Genomic DNA, 13,680 nt, shown 5'->3' on the forward strand with positions numbered 1-13,680 from the left:
CACACACACACACACACACACACACACACACACACACACACACACACCTGTGAATACCCATCTACCACAAGTTCAACCAATGAAGCTTTTTTGTCTTTTTTGTTCTGATGTTCTTCCATATATCTACTGCCTCTCATGGTGTCAGCCCACTCTTTCAAGGTTTCATTGAGTTATCTGAAGATGTCATTATCCAGCAGGGAACTTAGAATGAACAAAAAAATAGCCACACAAAATAATTTTCTATTACACCTAAGTACAAGATGCAGTTAGTGGAATAAAGAAAGCTTGATTCAGAGTGGCCCACATAGTAACTAGACAGCTCTTGAAATATTAGTGCATATATGCATCAAAGAGCATTATTAGCATATTAGCACACTCTCTCACTAGTGACTGGGTTTTGTCTACATCCTCTTTGGTGATGTAGACAATTGGTGATTTAACCAATTCTTCTTGTGCCTTTACTGCATAGCTATTTTTCACAGTTCTCCTGGCCTTCTAAGTCCTATAGAATGCATTTGTTGTTATTTTGATCTGAGAGCCTTCAGATAACTAATGTACCATTATCCCCTTCATGCAATGTATTAAAGATTCCCCTGGGTTGAGTACCTCCAGATCTTTTATGACAGATCTCTTCTACCAGAGAACTACAGCTGATAAACACATTCAACAAAGTGGCTGGATACAAAATTAATTCAAAAAATCAGTAGCCCTCCTGTAAACAACAGACAAATGGGCTGAGAAAGAAAATAGGGAAACAACATCCTTCACAATAGCCACAAAGGACATAAAGCACCTTGATGTGACTTTAACCAAGCAAGTCAAAGTCTTGTATGAAAAAACTTCCAGTCTCTGAAGAAAAAAAATAGAAGAAGCTATCAGAAGATGGAAAGATCTCCCATGCTCATGGCTTGGCAGGATTAGCATAGTAAAAATGGCCATCTTACCAAAAGCAGTTTACAGCTTCAATGCAATTCCCATCAAATTACCAACACAATTCTTTACAGACAAGAAACCCAGAATCGCTAAAACAATCCTCTACAATAACAGATCTTCTGGAGGTATCTCCATCCCTGATCTCAAGCTGTACTATAGAGCAATAGTAGTTAAAACTGCATGGTACAGGCTTAGAAACCTACTGGTGGATCAATGGAATCGAATAGAAGACCGAGAAATAAACTTTTTGTTTGTTTGTTTTTCTCCCCAATCATGTGATATGGGTCTTTAGTTCAGTTCTGTCCTGTGGGTATAACTCCCATTACGATCTTAATTGGAGAAGCTGTCGCTATACGTCCTCAACACACCTTCATTAGGCCAAATGTGTTGATGTTTCCTTGTGAAAGGAATGGATATAGTGTAATTTGACTCTCTTCTGTTACTCCAGCTACTCCTTCCCTCCTATGCACATCTGTCTGCCCTCTCAACTCTCTGAATGTAATCCTAGATACATATGGTTTTTGTTAACAGTGGTCAGTTTCTGGGTTGTGGTTTCCAGGCCCTTGAAATTGAAAAAGGCATACCCAAAGTGGCAAGGCACCTTAGTTCAGAAGCAAAGTGATGGTACAGATCAGACATATTGTCCAGAAAGACAGCAGGCCAACCAAATGAGAAAGGATTCAAGACTGCCAAGTTATTGCCTTCATCATCTTTTTTTTGTGGAGTCTAAAGTGAGGAAAGACTGGCTACTTAAGAACATATCTTACACAATTCTCTCTTTTAAATCAGAATTGGACTAAATAAACATTTCTCTACTGTGCATGGCCCTGACCACAAATGCATCTGAATTTTATCATATGCATGTCAAATTATGCATAGGCATTAAATGATGGATAAAAAGCTCATCCAGAGAACACAGGTTTTGTGCACTAAAGACCAGTCCGGGCTGAAAAGGACCCTTCATTTCCTTAGCCAAATGCATCCAGGAATGTATTTGGATAGATACTAACTATTAAAGGGGAATCACTGATGGCTGTGAGGGAAAGATAGACTTATTCCACAGTTTGGAGTGAAATGGGCATGCAGCTCAATATTAGGGAACCTTCCTAAGTTGTCAGGTTTGTACGTACGTACGAAAGGAATATGTGTAATAATCCAGGCAGGTGAGGGGCATAGGCTATGGAATTCATTGTTAGAAAAAGGAAGTGTGTATAGCTCAAACCAAGTGGAACCCCAGATTGCTAAGCTATTTCCTATGCTTTCCTGTCTCAGTTTCCACACTATCGTAATTAACTTCTTGTCCACGTTTCTGTAAACACCTGTGAATCCCTTGGCTCACTGAACTGGACTTGGTAGAATCATTCCTTTTGGGTTTTTTGTTTTGTTTTGTTTTGTTTTTGTTTGTTTGTGTGTGTGTATGTGTTCTACTTAGGGTGAACAGACATTTTTTTTTTCTATTTCATTCAGATGTTAATACACTAGTGTCACTCAGCCCCAAATGGGTCTCAGTTAAAAACAATTATTCAGAAACATCCTGTCAGTTCCTTTGTTGATTTGCATTCTAGAGGGAACATTTAATGTGGTGTAATTGAATCAATGTTTCTGTAGAAACTGACTGACTTCCCAGCATCTCTTTCCATGCTGGCAGGCATTGACCCCGTTGTTAGTTAGCTATGGCTTATCTTTATCCATACACATACCGTGCTGTGGTCTGAGGGGATTCTTGCCCAGTCCTAGAGGAGGATATGAAAGCCAGTCAGCAGGTAACAGTAAGTGTCTCAATGGTGAGTCTTTGGGCTGACTCTGGTAGACGAGCCAAGTTGTGCAATGCCGAGTAGATGCACTGCAAGTGCATCATTTCCAAGCTGGACTTGGACCTAGACAGAGGCGGCCTATCTTAGTAAGAGTTTCTATCACTGTGACAAAACACTGTGAGCAAAGCAACTGGGAGAGGAAAGCGTTCATTTCATCTTACTGCTTACAGTCCACCATACAGGGAAGTCAGGGCAGAGACTAAAGGCAGGAATCTGGAGGCAGACTCAAGCAGACACCATACAGGAGTGCTACTTACTAACTCATTCCTCATGGCTTGTTCACCTGTTTTCTTATAGCACAGAGGACCACTAACTTAGGGATGGCACTGTCTACAGTGAGCTAGGCCTTCCCACATCAACCAAGAAAATGCACCACAGGCTTGCCCACAGGCCAATCTGGTGGGAAGAGCATTTCCTCAATTGAAGTTCCCTCTTCTAAAATGTCTCTAGCTTGTGTCAAGTTGATATAAATCCAGACAGCACACAGCCCAAGAAACTGTAGTGCTCTGGCAGGTGACTCTCAAGTGCTCTTGGAAAAATGGGGTCAGCATAGAAGCCTCATCAAGATACAAAGAAGAAGAAACACCACAGCCCAACGCATTGCTATGCAGCCCGGCAAGCATATCTGAAGTCAGATGGGATCTGGGGTGTACGAGTCACAAAACACAGTACACTGCCCGGTGTAGACAAGTTAATTTCAAGCAAGCTTTTTGTTCTCTGAGACTGAAAGAATCCATATTAATAAAAGATTACACGGTACAGTAAAGAAAAACTAATTAATAAAAGATTATAGTACAGTAAAGAACTTGAGAAAAAAAATTTAAGACTATTTGGGTTAGTTCTGATCCAAGATTAGAGGTAATTTCCTGGTCCTGTTTAACCCATCAATATAAGAAATACCTTCATGTCCTGAATCAGAGGAAATCCACATGGCTTCTCCAAAGTTGCTTTCAAGAAAACCTTGAAGACATGACATTAATATAATATATAAATTCTGCTAGTCTTTTGTTTCCAATAAATGAGACTTCAAGATGCCACATAGAGGCAGCAAAGATCTGACCTCTAAGAATGGCACAGTAGCATCACTGTACACCTGAATCCTAACCAGAAGCCTAATGTGCAACATGCTCTTCAGGCATGTTATTGAATGAATGTGTCAGTGACTAAAGACACTGCACAGCTGAATCAATGCAATAGAAGGGTAGAGAGCTGAATAAAATGTTGTGCAACCCCAAATTTTCACAAAAGAGAGTTTTATTAATTGTACTAATAGTTACATGGAGATTTGCTCTGGGTACTCTAAGAATGGTCAGTGTCCTGGCAAGGAGGCTAACCTAACCTCAGCCATCCACAAAGCACCAGAGCCATACATAGAGAACACTTATTTTCCTATAATGCTGGCATAGCTCACAGAGATGTCATTTATGAAATGCCATAGACAACCAAGGCAGAAAAAATAAAATTAAAATAAAAAAAAAGACTTTGATAAAGATAAGAAACTCCATGAGAGCCTGAAACTCAAGTCCTCTCAGAAGGAGTATCATCTCTCTGCTGCTGCTGCAAAGCTCTTGCCCAAGAGTGAGGCAGAGCAATGGTCCCTTGCAAATGATCTCAGCTTACTCTGACTTAGAAGATTTAGTTCATTTTTACAAGTGGAAATAATAAGCCCAGAGGAAATATTATGAAAATGAATCTGTAAACACTGAAATTGAATGTAATCGCGAGCAAGTCATAGTTTAGACTAATGAAGAATAAATTATGCTGCAATGCACAATAAGATGTGTTTCGCAGCATGAATGCTGGGAGGAAAAGCCCACGTGACTGTGCATGTAAAGATAAAACTGGGTCAGATGCTGAAATACTGACCCGTGTTCAGAAAGGATCACAGGTTAGCCGCCTGAGCTGGAAAATAGTAGGAACATTACAACTTCCATGCAGTAACCACAGTTCTTACACAAAATCTTCCTCAAATTTTCACTCCTTCCTTCCTTCCTGCTTACAGAGAACATGAGATTGTGAGCTTCCTAGAATACATTTCACCCAGATTTTGATGATCTGCATGCCATCGTTTTTCCCCCTAAAGGTACTGAGGCTGGCGGTTTTCGATTTTGGAACCAGGGTTTTATTGCTTTCTAATTATCACAATGCCTTTTATCCTTTTATTTCCACTTGAATTACAAATTCAATCAGTTAACAGCATCTATTAGGCCAGTTATTGGCACTGTCTGAATACTATCATATTTTGTATATTTTTTGACAAGTGCATTTTTAAACTCTATTCTGCAGGATTTTCTTATTTGGAATACATTTCCACTCTGTGTATCTGAGGTGGACGCCCCTAGTCAGGGTTCTGAGTTTTAAATGAAAGTCTGCCACACAAATTCTAGTCTCAGTCATCTATGCCTTGTTCATGTCCTTAATCCTGATCCCTTGAGCCTAGCCCATTCTGAGCCACAGAACTAACTTTTATGTACATGTGGTTCCATCCCATCCATTATCATTTGAACCTGCTCAAGCAACCATCTCTTCAATGATTATCACCATATTATCTTCATGCTCTCAAATAGAGTTATGACAAAAGAAGCAGTACGGAGATGACAGGGTGCAACTTCAAGGGCAGATCACAAAGTCAAAGTGATCTTTTTCTCTGTTCTGTTTGGGATTACATAATCTGTCTGATGCCTACTGACATGTTGTGAGGACACTCAAAGAGCCTCATGGAGAGAGGACCTGAAGCTTCCTGCCAACATCTAGCATTCAACTCCTGCCAACAATTTGTCAAGCATGAGCATGAGTCATACTGGAAGTGGTTCCCCTAGTCCCAGTCAAGACTTCAAGTGATTGCAGTCTGAGACAAAATTTAGACTACAATGTTTTAACACCCCACAATCTAGAATGTTACCCATTAAAAAAAAATAATTAGCCTGTTCATAGGGAAAGACAATGAACAATGAGACAGCACCTTTGGATCAGGGAACATCAGGAGCTGACACAGATAATGGTGCATCCCTTTGCTGTGGGGAGCAACTATCTCCCACAACTCACTGCAGCCTGGCCTTAGCCTTGAATAGGCAGGGGGAGGGGGAAGAGGTCGATTGCCTTGCAGCAGGAAAACGTATGTAGCCATCAGTAACCCTGAAGGACATATACAACATTGGTATATGTGCTGCCCATGAAGTTTTGCCCTGGTGAAGGGCTCTCTTGAAAGGGCTCATCCTCTTTAACTTCTCCTTTCTTTAGAATCTGACTTAGTCAAATCCCCTTCTGCTCCTAGAGAGAGAGAGAGAGAGAGAGAGAGAGAGAGAGAGAGAGAAGCAGTTCATAATCTTCAAAGACAGGGAAGTTCAGAAATTGAAAAATTTAACTTAGCAATTGTATTTTGTTTTCAATGCCTAAAGGACTCTGTATGCATACATTTTTAGCCCAAGACTTTTCACATCCCCAGTCAAAGGGACTAATTTGCCATCCCTTTGGTGGCCAATCAATGACAATTGCAAGTAGGATGTCCTTCACATATTACCTTCTGGGAAAACTGCTCTTTCCTCAGCTGAAGCCTAGTTAATCATAAGACTTGGGCCTATAAACTGGATGTTACAGGGGCACAAGGTGAGATTCAGGGTTTAGTGTGCCCTCCACAACTCACCAATTCAATCCCAGACTTGTCATTGTGCCTAGGCTGTAAAATGTATCCAAAGACTTATCAGTACTAGAGTCCAGAAGACATCAAAAAGGATAGCAATGAAATGGGAAGAAAATCATCTCCTGGCTTGTAAACCCAACTTGATCCATGGGACAATGACAGATAATAAATGTGGAGCTACATGAAGTCATTTTTATAGGCACTTTATGAGTATAATAACCAGGAGAAGGGCTGCCCATGCCCGAGGTGCAGTCATGGTTTATGGAAATGATCACTCTGCCTAGTTCTTTCTCCATATCTTCTTGTTGCATTCATCACAGAAAAAAGTGAATTAGTGGTTCCTAATTATGCATAAATATATAAATTATGCTTTTCTTTCTGAGAACTGAAATGAACTTGAAATTTTGCTTTTTGCTGTTTTTATACTAATTAATGTGTTTTTATTGCAGTCCATTTATACTTAATGGTGCATCCAACAGCACTACAAATTGAAGATGTAAATGATGCTATATTTTTTATAGGTTTAGCTAATTTTTTTAACCTTGTAATATGTCATGGGGAAATAAAATGAAATTATCAGTCTTGGTTCATTTCCTAGGTTAGAAAAGAACACTTTGCAACTTTCTTCCTTAATTGAAAGTTTGGTTCTTTCCTGGTCCTACTTAATTCCTTTAAGCCCATTCAGCCAGCCAGAGAGGCATTTGAGCAAGTCATTACCACATGTGAATGCATTAGCTCAGAAATTGATTAATCCATCATGTGAATGTTTCCAACTACGCCAAGGCAGACAACAAAATTATAATGAAAACCTATTGTACATAGTGAGGGACAGCACCCTTGACAAGCACTTTCCATCAATCTAGGGCCTCAGTTAACCTTTCTTGGAGTTGGTTTTGTTGTGCTCTGTAGTTTAACAAGATTGAAGACGTGACTGGATGAAATGAAGCAGAATATTGCCTGCACAGCAGCTCAGACTCGGTCTGTGACGTTAGGTGGCTGGAATAAGAGAAGATACACTCCGAAAAGGTTGCCTTTCTTAATAGACGTGAAACTAAATACCTAGCCCACAATTTCCTCTCTTTTCTTCTCTTCTTTCTTGTTGGCCAGTTCGGTAAAGTGCTTCTAAAATTCTGCATTTATATTAGGAAGAACACTTGCAAATATTAATCATTCTAGCCTGATTTATAAGAAATAATTCATTATTACAAGGTATTACCATTTATTTTATTGATGTAGGAATAGACCAAAAAGGGAGCGGTTGTTCAGGGTCACAACAAATGAAGACACAAATATTAAGCACGAAATTGGTATTTGAATCTCAATTCTAAGTCTAAAGCATTAATCTATATGCACTACTGCTTTTGAATGGTGTACCATCACTAAGAACTTAAGTAATTCTGCGCACTATTGTTGGGGATGAAGAAAATATCAATACTCTAGAATCAGGGTTGTAAGGCTCAGAATCTGAATAATCATAGATCTCTTTTCCATCCTTTAAGGAACACATATGCCAACAATCATTACACAATAAAAATTGTTGCTAAATATTTTTTCATAATTTTGGCAGGTGATAATTTGTTAAATCAAGATCATTAAAAATGCATGTCAAAATATTTTAAAACAAAAATAGAGGTATTTCCACACCACCTAATATTATCAGTAAACTGAAAAAACAAACAAACAAACAAACAAACAAACAAACAAACAAACCCTCAAAGTTTCACTTACCTCTTACTCCATTTTATTGCTTTTAAGATCTGAGAAAATTTTAAAAGAATTTTCACAAATAATTTTAAGAAAAGCACATAATTTTATTCAATCTAATGGTTTTATATATATATATATATATATATATATATATATATATAAACTATTGATCAGGCTAGACTAGCCTTGCCTTATAACATAGCCTCATCAAAGCAGAGTAGAATGAATACAAGATATGGAGTAGAATGTTTTGCCAAAAGAGATGTCATAATGTGAACTTGATGAAAGTAAAATTATGAGCTACATGAATAAAGGTGATTCTATGATTAATGGTGGTTAGTGGCAATGATCTGAAATAGGTTATCTCAAACTCTGTACCAAAGTAAATATCAGATGACTCAAAATTTGCTTTTAAGGGCATGTGATTGCTTTGAGAAAGAGGAAAAGAGAGAGGAAGGAGAGAGAGAAAAAGAGGGAGGGAGGAAGACTGAGAGAGATTACATTCTGTACAAAGCATACGCATTACATGAAATCTAGACTCTGAAAGTTTAATAAATTTGATAGTGCAAAATTGTCTGCACCAGAGACAAACAAATAATGCAGAAAGAAATAGGATAATCTAAAAAAAAATAGTGAAATTAGGAAAACAAGAAATCAATTATTTAGTAACAAAAGAGCAAAATCAATAAAGATAAAGCTGTTTAATAGAAAACACAGGCCAAGAACACAAATTTACGATGTTTTAAAAATAAAAATATAAAGCCATCATCCAAAGTAGGCCTTTAGTCTTCTCTATAAAAAAGTAATTCAAAATACATCTACAGAAGTTTTTATCTCTTGGATGGGCAAAGTTTCGATAGTTTGACAGCATGCTGAATTAGAAACAGATTATTTTCATTTTGTTGGGACAACAGTGTTCTCTGCTTTACAGAAGTTTTTTCAGTTTCATGAGGTCCCATTTATTAATACTTGCTCTTAGAGCCTGTGCTGCTGGTGTTCTGTCCAGAAAGTTGTCCTGCGCCAATGAGTTCAAGGGTCTACCTATTTTTTCTTCTAACAGGGTTAGTGTGTCTGGTTTTATATTGAGGTCTTTGATCCACTTGGACTTTAGTTTTGTGCAGGGTGATAAGTATGGATCTATTTACATTTTTCTACATGTAGAATCCAGTTAGACCAGCACAATTTCTTGAAGATGCTATCTTTTTTCCATTGTTTGGTTTTGGCATCTTTGTCAAAAATCAGGTGTCCATAAGTGTGTGGGTTTATTTCTGGGTCTTCTATTCTGTTCCATTGATCCATCATTATGTTTCTGAGCCAGTACCATGCAGTTTTTACTACTGTTGCTCTATGGAACAGCTTATGGAACAGCTTGCAGGCAAATGGTGGGAAGTAGAAAAGATCATCCTGAGTGAGGTATCCCAGAGGGAGAAAGACACACATGGTATATACTCACTTATAAGTGGATATTACACATATAATATAGGATAATCATATGAAAATCTGTGCACCTAAAGAAGCTAATCGAGAGGGAGGACAATGGATAAGATGCTCAATCTTCATTCAGAAATGCAAAAGCGATGGACATCAGGAAGAGGGAGAAAACAGGGGATAGGACAGGAGCCTACCACAGAGGGACTCTGAAAGATTCTACCCTGCAGGGTATCAAAGGAAATGTTGAGACTCATAGCCAAACTTTGGGCAGAGTTCAGGGAATCTTATGAAAGAAAGGGGAGATGAAAGACCTGTAAGGGACAGGAACTCCACAAGGAGAGTAACAGAACAAAAAAATCTGGGCACAGGGATCTTTTCTGAGGCTGATACTCTAACCAAGGACAATTCATGGAGGTAACCTAGAACCCCTGCACAGAGGTAGCCCATGGCAGCTCAGTGTCCAAGTGGGTTTCCTAGTAATGGTAACAGGGGCTGTCTCTGACATGAACTCAGTGCCCTGCTCTTTGATCACCTTCCCTTGAGCAGTGTGCAGCCTTACCAGGCCACAGAGGAAAACAATGCAGCCAATGCAGAGGAAGACAATGCAGTGATGAGACCTGATAGGCTAGGATCAGATGAAAGGGGAGGAGGACCTCCCCTATCATTGTACTGGGGGAGGGGCATCGATGGAGAAAAGGGAGGGAGGGTGGGATTGGGAGAGGACAAAGAAGGGGGCTACATTTGGGATACAAAATGAATAAAATATCATTAATAAAAATAATTATTAATAATAATAAAATAAATAATAAAAATTAATTTAAAAATAAACATATTATTAAATAGGCCAATTGTTTCATGTAGGGATAAAAAAGTAAATTGACTCAGTCTACAGGAAATTCAGTTTGTTCTTCCTCCCTTTTTTGTCCATTCACTTAAGCCTCTCTCCATCATCCTCTTGGGTGTTTCTCTGTGTTCCAAGTGCCTAATTTCTGTGCACAACATCCTCACAATGCTTTGCCAGTTGACTTTAAGTTGGTGCCATTGAACAGGAGATGTTAGAGAGGCCAAAGTGACTCATTCCTGGAAGGTGCTTTTGATAGACAAGCAATTTAATACTATTATATATAAGTTGTTTAATTTCCATTTCTGAGAGTGTTTGCTTACCGGCAAGGGTTAATTTGGAAGCTACTGGAGTTAGCAGTAAGCTTCTCCTCCCTTGAGAAAATCAGTTTGTGTCACCCCAAACCTGCAAAATTTGTCAAGCAAAAAAATAAAAATAAAAGTCCTTGTAGCATATTAAATTCTTTTTTAGATAATCTATTTGCCATCTAGTTGTTGATCTCTGAAATGCCTCTTTCTCCAGTATACTTCGAAAATATTTTTCTAAACACAGAAAATATCTTTGCTGATGGAGATCAAAACAACTGATGTCATTTATTTTGTGAAGTATACTATTCCAGCAAAATGTTAATATCCTAGCAATGCTCCACTACTGATGCAGCACGCCATCTGTCCCTCCAGAGATCCAGACCTCGTGCCTGTGTCCAACTTGTTCCCAAGGAACCATCTGCATCTCAGGAAGCCAACAGAAGTCTGCCTGAGGAAGAAGGAGCTTAGAAATAGGTTCTGAAAGATGTCACAATTTTCTGGGAGTACTGCCTTTGAGAAGTAGCCTTTGAAGAAAAAAACCCCACATGTGGGAGAACAACAAGGGGAAATCAAAGTGTATTCGAGGATGAGAAGAAATTCTGTGTGGTTGTAACTCTAACTGGGAAGGAGATAGAAAGGGCTGCACTGATATGGAAGAGTCACGGCTCAGCTTGACAAGACCCTGTCAACTTTGGTCAACTTTGACAGAGCTGGATCTGTCCCCACGTGTATTCGTCTGTGCATGGGGACTGAGCGATATTCAGCAGAAATAAAATTCCCAACAAAAGATTGCAAATAGACATCATAGTACATGCTTTAAAGTTGACCAATAGAAGCATAAACCTGAATAAAACAAAAGCTTAGCAACATGAAATCTCACTTCCTTTTAATCAACAATTTCAGATGTTTATTTATAGGAATCAAAAAAAAAATACCCAAGAATTCAAGAACCATTGTGTGAAGGGACAAGCCACTTCAGCCTCATGATGCTAGAAGCAGAACTTTGAGGTAAATATCCAGGTCCCCTAGAACTTTCTCAAATCCATGGATAAGTCAATGAGGACTTCTGGTGCTTGAAAATGAACTTCTCGGTGTCCATTTCATAAGTATAAAAGAGATAGAATGCCCAATCCCCATCCAGAAAGGTGAAAATGATGGACATCAGAAGAAGGAGAAAACAAGGAACAAGTTAGGAGCCTGCCACAAAGGGCCTCTGAAAGGCTCTGCCCCACAGACTATCAAAGCAGATATTGAGACTTATGGCCAACCTTTGGGCAGAGTGCAGGGAATCTTATGAAAGAAATGGGAAATAGTAAGATCTGGAGAGGACAGAAGCCCCACAAGAAGAGAAACAGAACCAAAAAATCTGAGTACAGGGGCCTTCCCTGAGACTGATACTCCAACCAAGTAGCATGCATGGAGATAACCCAGAACCCCTGCACAGATGTAGCCCATGACAGTTCAGTCTCCTAGTGGGTTCCATAGTAATGGTAACAGGAACTGTCTCTGACATGAACTGATTGGCCTGCTCTTTGATCAACTCCCTCTGAGGAGGGGAGCAGCCTTACCAGGCCACAGAGGAAGACAATGCAGCCACTCCTGATGAGACCTAACAGACAAGGATCAGAAGGAAAGAAAAGAAGACCTCCCCTACCAGTGGACTTGGGGAGGGGCATGTGTGGAGAAGGAGGAGGAAGGGAGGGGTTGGGAGCGGAGGGGAGGAGGGAACTACGGGGGGGGGGTAGAAAGTGAATAAAGTGTAATTAATAAAAAATTAAAAAAGAGATAGAACCTGGAAGAAAAAAATAAAATTATAATATTATCTACCTTTTACCTGTTTCTCATTGAGGAGGACTTAACACTTTCTGTAATTATAGTTTGCTACATAATATTGTCATTAAGTTAACCACCTAGAAAACTGTCTATAGATTTCTATGTGAGATGTTTTTCCATTATGTTTTTGTTTTTGTTGTTTTCCACAATGTGCAGAACTAGGCTAGAAGGCAAAGGAAAAGCTAGAAAGGGGATCTTTTTTTTTTTCTCTTCCCTTCTCAATCTCTCCCTCCCTTCTTTCCTTCTTTCCTTCTTTCCTTCCTTCCTTCCTTCCTTCCTTCCTTCCTTCCTTCCTTCCTTCCTTCCTTCCTTCCTTTCTTCCTTCCTAATTTTTCTACCTCCTACAAGCCCATCCAACATAAGCAATGCATCCCTTCTTCTCTGTGGTTAAAAGCAGCCTACCTCTGGTTGAGATGAATAAAAGTATAAATCAACACCCCTCTGCTGAACACTGAAAGCTAAAGGAGAGAAAGGAATTGCTCTTGCTTTTGCACTCAGTATATCAAAGTAATTTATGCCAGAAGCACCCTGGCTGCTTTCATACATATTCGGTTCTAAATAAAATCAATATCTCTAAAGCTGCAATAGCTTTCTTTGTAAAGCTCTTAAAAATAAAAATAAAATTGCTGATATCTGGTTCTCTTAGGATTAAATTAGAGGTTTGTTGCTTTATAACACATTCATCTTAAAAATAAAAATAAAAAATAAAAACCCAAGGTTAAGAGATTATATTAAAGCAGTAAAGACCATATACTGACCAGAAATTAGGCGGTGAGAGTTCACATCTAATGGATCAAGGAATGGCTACTTGTTCAGCCTTTAGCAGAAAGCAAGGGTCCAAAGCATTACAAAGGGTTGACACCAACTTTGGAAGACAGGACTAGTTGATGAACCTAGGAAGCCTTACCTTTATCCAAAGGGCATCTTGAAGACTGGCTACTAGATCAGGCCCTGATGTGGTTTTATGAAAGCTCTCCAGATGGAATAGAAAGGCATCTATGCTTTATGTGAGACAGGGTCTAACTATGTAGCTCTGGCTTGCACAGAACTCACTTTGTAGACTAGCTGGCCTTAAACTCAGAGATCTGCAATACAGAGCACCACCATGCCTGGCTGGCTCCCTCTCTTCTTTCTTTCTTTCTTTCTTTCTTTCTTTCTTTCTTTCTTTCTTTC

Source organism: Psammomys obesus, unplaced genomic scaffold (genome assembly GCF_907164565.1).
Source record: "Psammomys obesus unplaced genomic scaffold, mPsaObe1.curated_primary_1811, whole genome shotgun sequence".
Classification (NCBI taxonomy): Eukaryota; Metazoa; Chordata; class Mammalia; order Rodentia; family Muridae; genus Psammomys; species Psammomys obesus.